The sequence below is a fragment of the Schistocerca nitens genome, unplaced genomic scaffold, assembly GCF_023898315.1.
Source record: "Schistocerca nitens isolate TAMUIC-IGC-003100 unplaced genomic scaffold, iqSchNite1.1 HiC_scaffold_375, whole genome shotgun sequence".
Lineage (NCBI taxonomy): Eukaryota > Metazoa > Arthropoda > Insecta > Orthoptera > Acrididae > Schistocerca > Schistocerca nitens.
In genome coordinates, this window is record NW_026045909.1 from 8,414,357 (window position 1) to 8,432,421 (window position 18,065).

The following is an 18,065-nucleotide window of genomic DNA, read 5'->3' on the forward strand; positions in this document are numbered from 1 at the left end:
CCTACAGAGTTTATATTCTTCAAGGACTTTATGATATCAGCTACTTCAGAATAGGATATATGGGTGCATTTAAATTTAGTGGTGTTACATAAACTGGAAACAGGTTACACGTTTGGCAGTGAAAGTTCATCAGTTTCATATTGTTTTATGAAGCGGCTGCTAAACACTTCACAGATTTGTGTAGTGTCCCGAACAGTCTCATCTTCGACCACCACTTCAAGTTTCCATTGTCTGCCTTTCTTGATACCTGTTTCAGTCTTTACAATGGTCCATATTGCTTTAGACTTATTTTTAGCATTTGAAATGTAAATACTATTCGCCAATTTTTTGTCTTGTCTGACAATTTTATCAAAGATTTTCTCATATTTCCTTGCATAATTTAAGAATTCTGGGTCTCGATTGCCTATCACCTCCATATGAAGTTCTCTTTTCCTCATGCTCGAAATCTGAATACCACTTTTTATCCATGAACCCTTCTTAGGTGTGTCAGTTTTTATAGTTATAAAAGGAAGGCAATCACTGAACACCATCAAGAAGGTCTCCAGAAAGTTACAGAAATTTTCATTTACTTAGGACTTAGCAGTGAGGCTGATTTTATTGATGAACATTTCTATATTTTCTTGTCGAAAATGTCTGATTTTCTTATTTGTGTGCTTTGTGCTAACACAGGGTAATGGCACTAATAGAGCACTGTGGTCTGAGATCCCTACACTTACTATACATTTTTCTGTTACTTAAGTGGGGTGAAAAAGAGGTGGAAAGAATGGCAGAATTGATTATAGTGTTGAAAAAAAAAAGAAACTGTGTAAATGACAACCTGGAAAGTGTTCTTTAGCAAAGTTTTAGTGGCTTTGCTTTAGACTTTATAGTTACCCCATTGAACTCCTCCAACATTGGTGCAAAGAAGCAAGTAACCAAACAATTTTCCCCCACTCTGCATTTCTATGCTCCTAGGGCATTTAGATTTGTACATTCTTTGTTTCTTTTGCCTCATCCCAGTATTCTTCATGACTGGGTGTCATCACTAAATTGTGAACGTGAACAAGAGGTTTCTGTGTATCTAAAACATAATACCAGTGACAAACGATATCTTAAAAATTGTGCACCTATTTTTGATAGTATGTTAATTAGGAAGCAGCTTATGTGCAACAGCAACAAAAATGTGTATGCAGGTGTTGTTGATATGGGTAACAATGCAAATATAGATGCAGAAGAACTGGCTACTGAAGCTTTAATTTTTCATATAATGTCATATATTGAAAAGATTTAGTGCCCAATTGTATATTTGTTTGTGAATAAACTGTCATCAGATGTAATGAATGAAATTGTCAGAGTTTTTATACCGAAACTGTTTTCTGTTGGTGTTCTTGTGAGGTCAGTAACATGTGATGGTGCTGCTTTCAACATTCGGACACTGAAAAATCTTGGGTGCTCACTGAATCTGGAAAATTTTGCATGTTACTTCAAGCATCCTGCAAATGACAGTAATGTCATGCAATTCATGATCCATGCCATATGCTGAAATTACTTTGTAATACTTTAGCTGAAATGAAAATTATTAACTGCGAAGCTGGAGATGTGGATTGGAACTTTATTTAGAATTTACAATCTCTGTAGGAGTGTGAATCTTTTAAATTTACCAATTCAAGTCTTGGTTCACATGTGAATTTCTATAATAAGAAGATGAATGTCTCTTTAGGAGCCTAGACAATGAGCTCCAGTATTGCTGATGCTATTGAATTTCTAGGGATTTTCCAGCACCCAGATTGTCAGGACACCTCTGCCACTGTAGAATTAATCAGAAATATTGATAAACTGTTTGATCTGTGCACCTCTAGGACTGTTCATGCTAAGGGCTTTAAACAACCATTGAGAGCTGAAAATGTAAATTATTGGACTGTATTTCTTTGTTCTGCAGAAAACTTCCTTCAAACGTTAAGGATTGATGGTGTATGTGCATTAGTACATGCACGAAAATCATTTGTGCTGGGATCTTTGATGTGCATACATAATGTTAGAAAACTCTCCCAGGAGTTTCCGTTTCGGATACAGAACCTCAAAGTATTTTTTAACATACGAACTCTCACAAGATCATCCACAATTCTTTTTTCCTTGAATCAGACGTGGGTTTGGTTGGAACAATAATCCCACCACATTACAGTTCCACTCTGCTCTGAGAACAATGTTGCTCAAGAACAATGTTAGTGCAAGCGACGAGAGTAAAGTAGCTGACATTGAGAAAGTGTGCTCTTTCACTGTTCATGAATTCATGTGATATAAGAAGCAAAGTGATAAGTTCACTGATGATAGTGAAGCTACTGCTTACTTCAAGGCTCTTGATACAGCACTACTGGGTGAATACCAGGGTAATATCATTTATTCGACATTGAGATATGTTGTGAAAAACATTATGCAAATGTTAAGATGTACTGAATGCAACGAACTTATTACTGTTCCTTACATGTGCCCAAATGATCACACTTACTGCAAGACTCGTGTGGCAAATCCAGCTGCCTTTACTATAAACATTGATAGAGGTGGTTTACTTCACCCATCTGTAGCAGTGTTTAAAGTAGTGCAGCATACAGAAAAATGCTTTCGTTTTGTTCTAGTGAGATTTACCTTAAACTCGAATAACTTTTATGACAGGCTTATTGATTCTGTTTGTTTCTCTTTGGCGAACAAGCCAATGTATTCGACAGACTGCATATGCTAATCCCTGCCATTGACTGTGAAGCCATGCAGGAGTCACTGGTAATGCAACGTACTGCTACTGTCTACATTCAGATTACATTAAAGGTTTACACAAAAAAGCAGCAGCTACTAAACAGGGTAACTATTTGGGTATGAGGCAGAAGCTGGGGAAGCTAATTACATTTGCCAATGTATGATGTGTGAATATACGGGGTCGTTGTAATTAAACTTTCTCTATTTAACATGTCATAACTTGGAAACTAATTACCAATGATTACCAAGCTTGGTAGTATTAGTGTCCAGAGTATGGGGTGCATGATTTCCATGCATCACAGTGGCACTGTCCAGTTCCAACTATGGCCACCAGGTTCTGTGATCAGTCTTCATGATTCATAGTCTCTCACACGTGACCAGTCATACTGCATCTGTTGATGTGTCAACATTGGCTTGTGCAAAAGGAGCATGGCATTACTGGTGAAGCTATATCATCAAAACATCAGTCATGCTGCAACTGCACTTCAAGAATATTGCTGGCTGAAAGGATTACAGAAGGGTCCTCTTTCTGCACCTGCTGTGTGGACCATGATGAAGTTCAAATGAACTGGAGAACTGGGCGTTGTTCCAGAAAGAGGACGACGACCAGCTGCACCAAAGGTGGATGATGAAATCGCTGTTGCTATGGCAGACAATGCTGCATGCAATTCCTGACTGTCAGGCATAGCCCATGCTGTGTTATGACAGTTGAATGTGGTCCACTATATGTAAGGTGCTTCAAACCATTCTCAAATGGTATCTGTACAAGATCCATATCGTACAGCAGCACACATCAGAGGCTACACAACAATGTGTTGACTTCACTCTCCACTTTCTTGCAAGGGTTGAAGTTGATGAAGGCTGGTCCTGGACAATCCTATGGGCAGATTAATCCCATTTTTCTCTGACTGGTGAGGTGAACAAACAGAATTGTGGAGTAGGGGGTTCTTCACCTCCAGTCACAGTGCATGAAGTTCTTCTGTATGGTGAACATGTCATTGAATGATGTGGCTTCGTGGATACATTCATCATTGATCCATTCTTTTTTGAAAAGGTTGGCGCTCAAGGACCAAAAAATGTGCAGTGTGACTGGTCAGCATTACTGTGATATGCTTCACCAGTATGTCATACCTGTCCTATAGAAGCAAGATGCATTGAACTCTAAAGTTTGCATCCAAGATGGGCCCCACAGCACGTTGCTGGTGAAGTTCACCTCCTTCTCCGGAACACATTTGGAAACGATCAAATCATCAACTGATCATTTCTAAATGCTTGGATGGCATGATCACCTGATCTCACTCCCTGTGATTTCTGGGTCTACCTGAAGGACAGGGTTTACCAGGAAAACATTCACCCATGAGTTGATCTGAAGCGCAGCACATCAAGAGAGATAGCCAGCATACTCAAGGGCATACTTCATTCCGTTATGCAGCAGTAATGGTTCCGGTATGAAATAGTATGATGTACAGAAGTAACACATTAAAAGCGTTTCAGTTGAATTGATTCTACATTATTTCTCTTCCCCACGTCCTTGACATTAATGCTACCAAGATTTGGTACTCGTACAGTACTTAGTTTCTGTGTTATAATGTGTTAACTAGGAAAAGTTTAATTATTACCACCCAGTGTACTAAACGCAGCAAAACAATAAATAAAAAGTAAAATCTGATGCTTACATTTTACTAATTTAACCACTTGCTTCCTTTCCCAAAATTCTTAGTTGTTAGCATAACAACCAGTTAAGTGGTTTGTGTTAACATTAAAGATGTTAGCAGCTGAAGATGGCAGTCAGTGTAAAAGTCTATCGCGTATCTCGTCAAAAAAGCGGCAATTTTGCTGGTGAAAAGGAAGTGTATGTGCAATATAAAGCTGAAATATGGAAAATCGTGTTTCTAAATTACAACTCATGATCAGTGAACTGAAAGTGGATATTAGTAAACTTACATTAGAAAAACGTGAGCTACTGTTAAAACAGGAAACAACAAAATAAAACTCGACTTATTCGGATAAGTTGACAAAAGATATGTGCATAAACAGTTCACAGAGTGTCGGAAATCAAGAAAAGTGTGGAAGCAGCGTAAAGTTTAGTTCACAACAACAGCCGTGATATGTTATCTACGATAAATTACGAAAATTCCAAAAGTAAACAAACTGCTCTTGCATTGTCCAGAAGTCGTGTGTTTAGTAACTCCTGTAAAATAAATAATGACAGATACAAGAAAGTTTTAAATACTGGAAAGATTTTATTTTCTGTCTGATAGTCATGGAAAACACTGCCCTAGTTTATTAAATCAGACACTTCCACCAAGATATTTTGCGACGTCCTTTATCAAATCAAACGCACAGTTGAAATATTATGTTAATAACATTGAAGAAAAGGTAAAGGACATCAGTAAATTTGACTGTGTTGAGATCGACAGGAAGTGCAAAATGGCTAAGCAGGGATGGCTAGAGGACAAATGTAAGGATGTAGAGGCTTGTCTCACTAGGGGTAAGATAGATACTGCCTACAGGAATATTAAAGAGACCTTTGGAGAGAAGAGAACCACTTGTATGAATATCAAGAGCTCAGATGGCAACCCAGTTCTAAGCAAAGAAGGGAAGGCAGAAAGGTGGAAGGAGTATATAGAGGGTTTATACAAGGGCGATGTATTTGAGGACAATATTATGGAAATGGAAGAGGATGTAGATGAAGATGAAATGGGAGATAAGATACTGCGTGAAGAGTTTGACAGAGCACTGAAAGACCTGAGTCGAAACAAGGCCCCGGGAGTGGACAACATTCCATTAGAACTACTGATGGCCTTGGGAGAGCCAGTCATGACAAAACTCTACCATCTGGTGAGCAAGATGTATGAGACAGGCGAAATACCCACAGACTTCAAGAAGAATATAATAATTCCAATCCCAAAGAAAGCAGGTGTTGACAGATGTGAAAATTACCGAACTATCAGTTTAATAAGTCACAGCTGCGAAATACTAACGCGAATTATTTACAGACGAATGGAAAAACTGGTAGAAGCGGACCTCGGGGAAGATCAGTTTGGATTCCGTAGAAATGTTGGAACACGTGAGGCAATACTAACCTTACGACTTATCTTAGAAGAAAGATTAAGAAAAGGCAAACCTACGTTTCTAGCATTTGTAGACTTAGAGAGTCTACAGGGAGCGAAAGGCTATTTACAATTTGTACAGAAACCAGATGGCAGTTATAAGAGTCGAGGGGCATGAAAGGGAAGCAGTAGTAGGGAAAGGAGTGAGACAGGGTTGTAGCCTCTCCCCGATGTTATTCAATCTGTATATTGAGCAAGCAGTAAAGGAAACAAAAGAAAAATTCGGAGTAGGTATTAAAATTCATGGAGAAGAAGTAAAAACTTTGAGGTTCGCCGATGACATTGCAATTCTGTCAGAGACAGCAAAGGACTTGGAAGAGCAGTTGAACGGAATGGACAGTGTCTAGAAAGGAGGATATAAGATGAACATCAACAAAAGCAAAACGAGGATAATGGAATGTAGTCAAATTAAATCGGGTGATGCTGTGGGGATTAGATTAGGAAATGAGACACTTAAAGCAGTAAAGGAGTTTTGCTATTTAGGGAGTAAAATAACTGATGATGGTCGAAGTAGAGAGGATATAAAATGTAGACTGGCAATGGCAAGGAAATCGTTTCTGAAGAAGAGAAATTTGTTAACATCGAGTATAGATTTAAGTGTCTGGAAGTCGTTTCTGAAAGTATTTGTATGGAGTGTAGCCATGTATGGAAGTGAAACATGGACGATAATCAGTTTGGACAAGAAGAGAATAGAAGCTTTCGAAATGTGGTGCTACAGAAGAATGCTGAAGATAAGGTGGGTAGATCACATAACTAATGAGGAGGTATTGAATAGGATTGGGGAGAAGAGAAGTTTGTGGCACAACTTGACTAGAAGAAGGGATCGGTTGGTAGGACATGTTTTGAGGCATCAAGGGATCACAAATTTAGCATTGGAGAGCAGCGTGGAGGGTAAAAATCGTAGAGGGAGACCAAGAGATCAATACACTAAGCAGATTCAGAAGGATTTAGGTTGCAGTAGGTACTGCGAGGTGAAGAAGCTTGCACAGGATAGAGTAGCATGGAGAGCTTCATCAAACCAGTCTCAGGACTGAAGACCACAACAACAACAACATTGTTCTCGTTGGAACAAATGACGTAGAATCAGATATCTACTCACAAAATCTACGAACACTAGAATGATTCTGTGTACAGTAACCTACAGATTTGACAGGGCAGACTAGAACGACAAAATATACAAAATTAACACGTTCTTGATGAAATATGTTGCCCAGTACAGTCACGCTAATGCACTGGATGTAAATCTGTTTTTAAGGAAGACTAATTATACAAGGCAGGGCCTACATTTGGTACTGAAAGCGAAGGAAAAACTATGCAGAAACCATCATTATTTAGCCATGATTCAGACCACCACACCGTCACTCATCTCTGTTAACTGATTGCAACAGGCAGATCAGTCACTCAACGAAACTGTATGCTTACAATATGGGAAAATAACAGAAGACGAAATCAAAAAATTAACAATAAATATGTATACTATGGAATGAACAAGCGACAAGGAAGCAGCACAGAAGACAGTATCACTACAGTATACGAAAATCACAGAAGAAGAAACCAAAAAGTTAACAGTACATATGCCTTCAGTGGAACGAACAAATGGCAGGGAACCAGCACAGAAAACAATATCACCATGTAAAGAGACACGAGGAGGAAACCGTACCACCGTGGACAGAAATTAAAAATAGACCACGTTGAAGCACCACGCAAAAGTTAGCATCCAAACAACACTGCAGAAGAAAACAACCAAGAAGAAATCCATGATCCCCAGGAGGTGACAAACAGGTCAGAATCGAAATGACTAGAGCCTGCTCTTCAAAGAACTAACCAGGCAAGAAACATACCTCTCATAGAACTGAATAATTCGTTAACTCTCCTATATCATAATGTACAGGGCTTAACCAATAAGCTATATGGGCTCGTGGTCATTTGAATGGTTCATTGAAGGATATTTCTATCTTGTGTATGATGGAACTCTGGCTGCAAGAAATACAAAAATGAGCAGTTAGGATTTCAGACTTCCAGTTGATCAGCAGCTTTTGCAGCGAAACATACAGAGCAGGTGGAACATGTATATATGTAAGAACAGGTATTAAATCAAAGGAAATTAGGTTTAAAATGTCTGCTGTATTGAAAAAGATTTTGAATATTGTTCACGTGAACTAACAGATAGTAAAATTGTAATTGAATGTATATATAGGTCCCCATCTGGCAATTTTGAATTGTTCTCTGAAAACTAGGAAAATCTTCTAAACTATCTAAATAGTCAGTCAAAATACATAACTGTGCTTGGGAATTTCAATATTAATTTCAAAGACGACTGATAAAAGGGCAAAAACTTGTTAATCTACTAAAAAAATACAATATGGACATTTGTGTAGAAGATACCACCAGACACAGCAGATAAAGTGAAAGTACTATAGACCTAACACTCATTGAAAAATCAAAATGTGGCTTTAAATCTGAGGTATTGGATACACGTTTCTCTGATCATCAAGCAGTTAAATTCACTTTAGATAAATCTCATGAGAAAAGTGACAACAGAAGATATATTGAGAGAAGATTAATAATGGATGACAGCATAAGGGTCTTTAATCTAATGTTAAAAAATGTAAACTGGGACATGAAAAGCAATAGTTCTGTAGATATGAATTTCAACAAGTTCTTGTCAAATTATAAATACTGGTAGGTATTTCATTCCCTCTGAAGAGAATGAAAATAACTCAAAAACAAATTCATGGGTAACAAGTGAAATCAAAGAGTCACCAGAAAGTCCTAGAATGATATATAAGTCTGCAAAGCAAAATACTATCTTGAAACTATATGTCAAGTGTTACAGGAAAAAGCACAGGGAAGCTATAGTTGCTGCCAAAAGGAAATATAATGATTCATATATCAGAACAACAAATGAAATCTATGTGGAAAGTTATTAATAATCATACATCAGAAGATGAAAATGCTGTTATAAAATCACCATAAAACACAGAAATGAAATTGTTGATGATCCACTTCTAATAACTAATATGTTTAATGACCTTTATATTAATGTAGCCAAAAAGCTGATCACCACTAAATATAAACCAAAGGCAAAGATCACAAGTCCAATAAATGAAAGGACAATATACCTATATCCTGTAACATCCAAAGAAGTACAAACGCCTATCAACAAATTAAAGAGTAAAATGACCTGCAGATTTGATGGTACCCTGACAAAATTATTAAAAATAATATCGATAATGTTGTCTCACAACTTGTGGACATAATCAATGACTCCTTTGAAACTGGTGTGTTTCCAAGTAAACTTAAGCAGTCAACAGTAACATCAGTTTATAAAAGTAGTGACAAGTTTGACATTAAAAATTTCAGACCACTATCATTGTTGTTGTTGTTTTGGTCTTCAGTCCTGAGACTGGTTTGATGCAGCTCTCCATGCAACCCTATCCTGTGCAAGTTTCTTCATCTCCCAGTACCTACTGCAACCTACATCCTTCTGAATCTGCTTAGTGTATTTATCTCTTGGTCTCCCCACTATCATTATTATATGTATTTTCGAAAATAATTGAGAGAATAATGTATGACAGATTGCTAGACATCCTAAACAAAAATAAAATTTTTGTAAGTGCACAGAATGGTTTCAGAAAAGACAAATTTACACAAACAGCTTTCTTCAGTTTCTAAACTTGTTTACAAAGGTATTGAGGACAAGGAACTGATCTGTGGGTTGTTTTTGGACTTTTCCAAAGCATTTGATCTTATAAATCATAATCTACAGCTGTTAAAACTGTGTAATTATGGTGTCTATAGTATTTCCTACGAGTGAATCAAGTCATACTTAACTGATAGGAGACAAAGGGTACAAATTTCTCAAGATAGAAATGTGTACCATTCTGAATATAAGTTAATTATGGGGTGACCCAGGGCTTGGTAATGGGACCATTGTTATTCTTGATTTTTATTAATGACCTACCTCAACCGTTTTCAACAGATGATACCATATTATTTGCTGATGATACCAGCTTCATTATAAAAGGAGAGAATGATTATCAATTGCAGCCAAAAAATCGTCAAAACAGCAGAAGTGGCAGAAAAATGGTTTAGTTGTCAATGACAAGAAAACTGTATGGGTGAACTTCAACTATATAGGGAACAAAAATAGGACCAATGTAATATTGACGCTATTGAATATCCGAATTCAGCAAAAGAATCACATAAAATTTTTAGGATTATGAGTAGATGAGCATCTAAGACGGGGAAAACATGTAGAAATGCTTAACAAAAAATTAAGCAAGTACTGTGAAATATTAAGGGTGCTTAAAGATTGCTGCAATACAGAAACAGTTAAGTGCTTATCACACATACATGCATAGTCTATTGAAGTATGGAATTGTGTTATGGGGAAATACCTCTTTTGCAAAGCAGTCTTTTAAGCTCCAAAAGAGAGCTGTAACATTAATAAAGTGATGATGCTTACAGAGCACCATGTAGAGGTGTCTTTAAGGAATTAAAAATCATGAATTTACCAGCTATATTTATATTTGTAAGCATATGCTTCATTAAAAAGCAATCAAGTTTCAGCTTTGAATAGTGAGATCAACAATTATCAAACAAGGAACAGGGACAACTTATCACAGGAATGTGCACAGAAAATCAATATATCAGGAAAGTGCTGTTTACAAACCAAAAATTCTGTACAGTGAATTGCCAGATAGCATCAAAAAATACCAAACAGTAATACATTAAAAAAAGAACTAAAAAGCCTAGCAATAAACAACAGCTTCTGCAGCATTAACGAAAACCTGGAATTTTGCTCAAATCTGTAGGTCTGCTTCATAACTCTCTAAACAAAAATTCATAATTATCAACCATTCCTAGATGAAACCAAACTTCTTTCATCTATTTATACACTCCTGGAAATTGAAATAAGAACACCGTGAATTCATTGTCCCAGGAAGGGGAAACTTTATTGACACATTCCTGGGGTCAGATACATCAAATGATCACACTGACAGAACCACAGGCACATAGACACAGGCAACAGAGCATGCACAATGTCGGCACTAGTACAGTGTATATCCACCTTTCGCAGCAATGCAGGCTGCTATTCTCCCATGGAGACGATCGTAGAGATGCTGGATGTAGTCCTGTGGAATGGCTTGCCATGCCATTTCCACCTGGCGCCTCAGTTGGACCAGCGTTCGTGCCGGACGTGCAGACCGCGTGAGACGACACTTCATCCAGTCCCAAAAATGCTCAATGGGGGACAGATCCGGAGATCTTGCTGGCCAGGGTAGTTGACTTACACCTTCTAGAGCACGTTGGGTGGCACGGGATACATGCGGATGTGCATTGTCCTGTTGGAACAGCAAGTTCCCTTGCCGGTCTAGGAATGGTAGAACGATGGGTTCGATGACGGTTTGGATGTACCGTGCACTATTCAGTGTCCCCTCGACGATCACCAGTGGTGTACGGCCAGTGTAGGAGATCGCTCCCCACACCATGATGCCGGGTGTTGGCCCTGTGTGCCTCGGTCGTATGCAGTCCTGATTGTGGCGCTCACCTGCACGGCGCCAAACACGCATACGACCATCATTGGCACCAAGGCAGAAGCGACTCTCATCGCTGAAGACGACACGTCTCCATTCGTCCCTCCATTCACGCCTGTCGCGACACCACTGGAGGCGGGCTGCACGATGTTGGGGCGTGAGCGGAAGACGGCCTAACGGTGTGTGGGACCGTAGCCCAGCTTCATGGAGACGGTTGCGAATGGTCCTCGCCGATACCCCAGGAGCAACAGTGTCCCTAATTTGCTGGGAAGTGGCGGTGCGGTCCCCTACGGCACTGCGTAGGATCCTACGGTCTTGGCGTGCATCCGTGCGTCGCTGCGGTCCGGTCTTAGGTCGACAGGCACGTGCACCTTCCGCCGACCACTGGCGACAACATCGATGTACTGTGGAGACCTCACGCCCCACGTGTTGAGCAATTCGGCGGTACGTGCACCCGGCCTCCCGCATGCCCACTATACGCCCTCGCTCAAAGTCCGTCAACTGCACATACGGTTCACGTCCACGCTGTCGCGGCATGCTACCAGTGTTAAATACTGCGATGGAGCTCCGTATGCCACGGCAAACTGGCTGACACTGACGGCGGCGGTGCACAAATGCTGCGCAGCTAGCGCCATTCGACGGCCAACACCGCGGTTCCTGGTGTGTCCGCTGTGCCGTGCGTGTGATCATTGCTTGTACTGCCCTCTCGCAGTGTCCAGAGCAAGTATGGTGGGTCTGACACACCGGTGTCAATGTGTTCTTTTTTCCATTTCCAGGAGTGTATATGTAATTATGCACCTATCTTTTGTGCTGTTATGTTACTATGCCTAGTTAACTATTGTACTGGTATTGAACAGTTTTAGTAGAATCCACCTATGGGTTTTGCAAGCTTTTATTCTGTCTGAATCTATGTAAACAGAATAAAGTTTCGTACTGTTCTGTACTTGACAAGTCCAATATCATGAACGTCATAATATATGCACTAAATAACTAAATAAATAAATCAGTAACAAAGCAATCGTTTAGCAGTTTTGTTACCTAAAGATGGGTGCAAAACTTTTCTCGTTACACGCAGAGAGAAATGCAGTTTGCTGCACTTGTTATTGTGTGAAAGTGCGCCACATATCTGTTGAAGTAGCTACAACACGAAATTTTTCGTATCAATATTTTGGTCATTTTGTATCACTATGTAGTCTCGCCGCTCGGGAAATAAAATGCAAAGAGTGAAAGTAAAATATCTTTTGTGTAGATGGAAGATTTTTGAGAGGTATAATTTGTTAGCAGCTTTAGCGGCGCTACGGAAATTACGTATGTAATTACAGCAGAATAATTACGAATTTGATCTTCCACGGAAGGGATAGAAGGTAGAAAGCAACAGCAACAGGGAACTACAAAATAAACACATATATCGTCATATAATGTACATAAGTGGTAATAGTATTTTTTCTATGTAGCAGAACAATGTGCAACCTTGCCTCGTCTTAACATGGTGCACAGCCGACTAAAGATCTTTGGTCGGCTGTGAACATGGCAACTGTGGCATCATGCGTCACTGCTTTGCTTCGTGTGGTAGTCTCTCCAGTTTAGTATTGAGCTCACAGTGTACTCCTTACAAACACATGTTCTCGCTGTATTTGATGCGACAAAGAAAGAAATACTGTGCTTGTTAGACATGCCTGTGGCAAAGTAATCTTTTCTCTCTGTTACCTCTGATGTAATGTTAGAGTGAAGTGAAGATCAAAGTAATACATAATTCACCTACACATACATGATGTAACATTAAAACGATTCAAATGTCGAAGATATTCATTTATACATTGGGTACACACCCACTCACCCACCCATCCACACACACACACACACACACACACACACACACATACACACACACGCACATGCACAAAATCTCTGTATTTCCTACATCAAATTCTGTACATCCCATGTACAGTCTTAGGCATAAAAACTGCCCGCCGGCCGGCCGCCACGGAGGCTAAGTCCGAGTCGTTCACTTAAGGTGGCCAATAAAACCGACCGCCCCTGAGAATTCTAAGTCTGGCCATCTGCACGATCTGGCAACACTGCTAGATGCGGAAGTATCAGGAGGAAGTGTTGTCTACTTCCGAGATGTAAATAAGTTGGGTGAGCCTGTGGTCTAGTGGTGCCGGCACGGTAGCTCAGCATGCTCGGTCAGAGGGTTAGCTACCCTCTGTAATAAAAACCTAAGTGAATGGATCAACAAAGAACGTGAACAGGTGTCATCGGACGCCCGCCTTGAACAAATTCACCGAACAATGTAGAACAAAATAAGATTACAAAAGTGGTAGTCGTCGCGACTTTTAAACTTATAGTTGCGTGAAACTTCCTGGCAGATTAAAACTGTGTGCCCGACCGAGACTCGAACTCGGGACCTTTGCCTTTCGCGGGCAAGTGCTCTACCATCTGAGCTACCGAAGCACGACTCACGCCTGGTACTCACAGCTTTACTTCTGCCAGTACCTCGTCTCCTACCTTCCAAACTTTACAGAAGCTCTCGAGGTTCACAGGAGCTTGAACAGTCCCAGCTTGAACAGTCCCGTGCTGACATGCAGGGTCCATGGATTCATTAGGTTGTCTCCAATCCCATTAACAGCCATCCACTCGATACAATTTGAAGCGAGACTCGTCAGACCAGACAACATGTTTTGGCTTCGAAAGCCCGTACAGATGAAGTTTCGTTGAATGGTTTGCACACTGGCACTTGTTGATGGCCCAGCACTGAAATCTGCAGCAATTTGTAGAAGAGTTGCACTTCTGTTACGTTGAACAATTCTCTTCGGTTGTCGTTGGTCCTGTTCTTGCAGGATATTTTTCCAGCTGCAGTGATGCCAAGCCGATGGGAATTTACCGGATTCCTGATATTCACAGTACATTCGTGAAATGGTCGTACTGGAAAAATCCCCCCTTCACCACTACCTCAGAGATATTGTGTCCCACCACTCTCGGGCGGATGGCAAGGAGCGCATCACATCGGAACTAGTGACTCACACTCTTATTGATGTTGGTAAGCACTGGCATTCAGTTTGGAATTTAAACTGGCTGGAACAGTAATTCATGATGTTTCGGTCTGTGTTCGACTCTGGTCTCGTGCGGTTTCATCCTGTAAATTAAACTGTTTTCAGTTAGCAAATCTCAGGAGCATTTTTCCTGTTTCCCTAGAATTATCATTGACTGTTGTGTCACGAAATTGTACCCTGACAGTGTTCTGCAAATTTCCATCTATGTGTGGCTAATTAGATGCCTTCCTCATATAGACCTTCTGGGATGTGTAAATCATGTTGAACTGTGTGCATGACATTCTAGAGAAGGGATGTCAGCTTCAGGGCATTTCGTGATTGTGGATACATTTCTTGCTTTCCACTGGGCGAAATTTGCAAGTAAAGGAGTTAATTAATTTCTGTGATCAAAAATTTGTCAATTAATCCTCTCAAGGTTTAACTGTATTGATTCAGATTGCCTCATGTTCAAGAGGCAGGGTCAATGTGAAGTTGGTTAAGACTGATAGTGATAATTTGTCGTTTACAGATTTTGTTCTTAACCTGGGACTGTAGTAAAGTGAGTCATGTCTTGATGTATATGATGCTCATGAAACATTAGTGCATGTTATGCTTCAGTGAACTGTGATCATATTTTGTTATTCATTGTTCTGTAACTACCCTAACAATGATTTTCCACAACCGGATTGGCTGAACTGGCGTTAAGTTATTCACATGTCAGCATTCCTATGGCCAGTTATGGTGCACTAACATGAAAGAGTGTCTGCACTGAAGCTTATTTGTTATATAAAGAATACTGTGCATGAATTTAAGTTTTTAAGTTTATTCATTTCAATGCTTAAAGCAAAAGGAGGCTTGACCACTCTAGAACTTCTTTGATCACTCTAAATACCTTGGATCATTGTAATATTTTTAAAGGTTGTTGGTTCTAATGTTAAAGTGAAAGGAAATTTTGGGTAATTTATAATACCAGTAATCAGCTTTAAATATTTTGAAAGATTTTACTTTAAGAAAATTGCATGATATTGTTTCAAGGATTGCTGCTTTCAATTATTAATTTTGTGTATACCTTTGTATGCCTGTGTAAACTAAGTAAACCAATAAATATTTATCTACTGTGCTCAGCCGTTTGCCACACCAGAACTGTTGTGTTCTAGCTTGACCAGCTCCAAAGGTTACCTTTCCCTTTCGAAATCATAAGAGAAAGGGTGAAATTCCCTGATTCATCTATGAAGATAGGCGCTGATAGTTAACTATCATTTAAAAATGATATTAATTGATGGAAATCTGGTAATACCCAGCATAGACTCAATTTCTACTATTCTAAAAGATGACAATAGAATAGCTATGAATCTACCCTATACCAATGTCACACATTGTGACATTATTTGAAAAGGAAATTCTGATCACAAAAATATCTCCATTTTATGAATACAATTACTTGGCGAAAATGTTGCATTTATGTACAAGTCTACTGGTTAACCTGGAGAAAAATCCAGTCTATAGTCACCCAAAAATGTATAGACAGATACACAAAAAATGGCCACATTGTTACTTTATTTACAGAAATGAATCGAATCATCCCTTAAACAGCTACCTAGGATCTGCACCTTTCTGATCACAGTCAGTGGAGTGTAGAAAATAACAATTACTAGAAGAGACCTAAATTTTTATTGCAGAATCAATTGCTGTTCTTAAAGCACTGAAGTGAACTATGGACATTGCTCGAAATAAAATTCTGAGAGTGGCGCATTTTACAACTGTATTAAAGTTAATGACAGCGAAAACTGTAGTGTATCTTCCAATAATGATACTATCTAGTCCAGCAACTAGTATAGTCAGTTATCAGAATTGGGAACCTCAACGAATTTATTTGTACAAATGCTGACTGTGGAATCGATACGATGATAAGTGTATGTATTTGGAAAAGTCGCTATATTAACAAGGATATATTTAAATACAAAAGTGTTTCACACAATTTTTATAACTCCATCAAATCTAGAAAGATTCGTGGTCCCAAAAACAATGACAACAGAAGAAACATAACCATATCAATGAGAATGAGTCTAGGGATAGAAAATTTCCCATTCATTTGTAATGTCTTGGGCTACATAGAACAGTGTACTGTCAGCAGAAATGAAACAATTGGCGAGGTAGGCAGGGTATGTTCTCGTGATTTATTGAGGATTCTGAAGGAAGAGCTAATGAATGGTGAATCTAATAAACGAAAATGTACTGCTGCCTCAGTCCAGCAATACTCTCTTGGAGTCAGCAATAGTTGTCATGTATCTCCTAGAATTAAATATATCAACACAAGTTATTCATATATTTAGTGTGTGTTATCAGGAAGTACCTCTTGTACATAGACAACAGTGCAAAATCAATGAAAGAACACATCTTGATTACAGTGTTTATGGTGTTAAATTAAATGTTCACAGTAGTTATCGTTTTCCTATTGTAGAACTTCAGTGTACTAATTCACTGCATTTTGTTAACATTCACCACCTTAATTAAACATGCTATCCTCAGAGTGAATTTTCTGTAAATTTCTACCCAGAAGATGGTTTTAAAACATGCCAATAAAGAAGTAATGGCATTATTGACATATCTGAACACAGTGACTCTACACACCCTAAAGGAAAAAATCGATACATCGTGAAGGAAACATCTGAACGGGATAGGAATTCCTATATGTGATGTAGATGCTCAGACAAACAAATGATTACAGTTTCAGAGAAACTTTGATGCTTTATTCAAGAGAAAGAGGTTCACAAACTGAGCAGGTCAATAGTGTGTTGGTCCACCTCTGGTCCTTATTCACGCAGTTATTCTGCTTAGCATTGATTGATAGAGTTGATGGATCTCCTTCTGAAGGATTTGTGCCAAATTCTAACCAATTGGCATATTTGATGATCAAAATCCCAAGATGGTTGGAGGGCCCTGCCCTTAATGCTACAAATATTCTCAGTTGGAGAGACATCCAGCAACCTTGATGGCCAAGGTAGGGTTTGGCAAACACAAAGACATGCAGAGGAAAGTCTCGCCATGTGCCAATGGGAATTATTCGTGGCTTGCCGCGAAGGGCATAGAATATCACTGACATACCGCTGTATTGTGATGGTGCCACAGAAGACAAGCAAAGGGGTACTGCTGTGAGAATTAATGCCGCCATAGACCATCACTCCTGGCTGTTGGGCTGTATGGTAGGCGACAATTAGCTTGGCATCCCACAGCTATCAAGGGCATCTGCAGACACAGCGTCACCTGTCATTGGGGCGAAGTTCCAAGAGAAATTGGTTCACTGATTTGGGGGAAGGGACCAAACAGCGATGTCATCAGTTCCATCGGATGAGAGGAGGAGGGAAGGATGAGGAAGGAAGTTAGCGATGCCATTTCAAAGGAAGTGACTTAGGGAAATCACAGAAAACCTATGTCAGGATGGTCAGAAACAGGTTTGAAGTGTCGTCCTTCCAAAGGAGAGTCTAGTGTGTAATCATTGCGCCACCACGCTCTGTCCAAGAGAGATTCATGACTGCAGAAAATTCTACTCCAGTGAATGAGATTCCAGACCAAAGACGTGTCTGGAGATGTCCCATACAGAGGAGGGACACCAGCCTGACTGTCACCCACCATATGGCCTGACAACCAGAGTG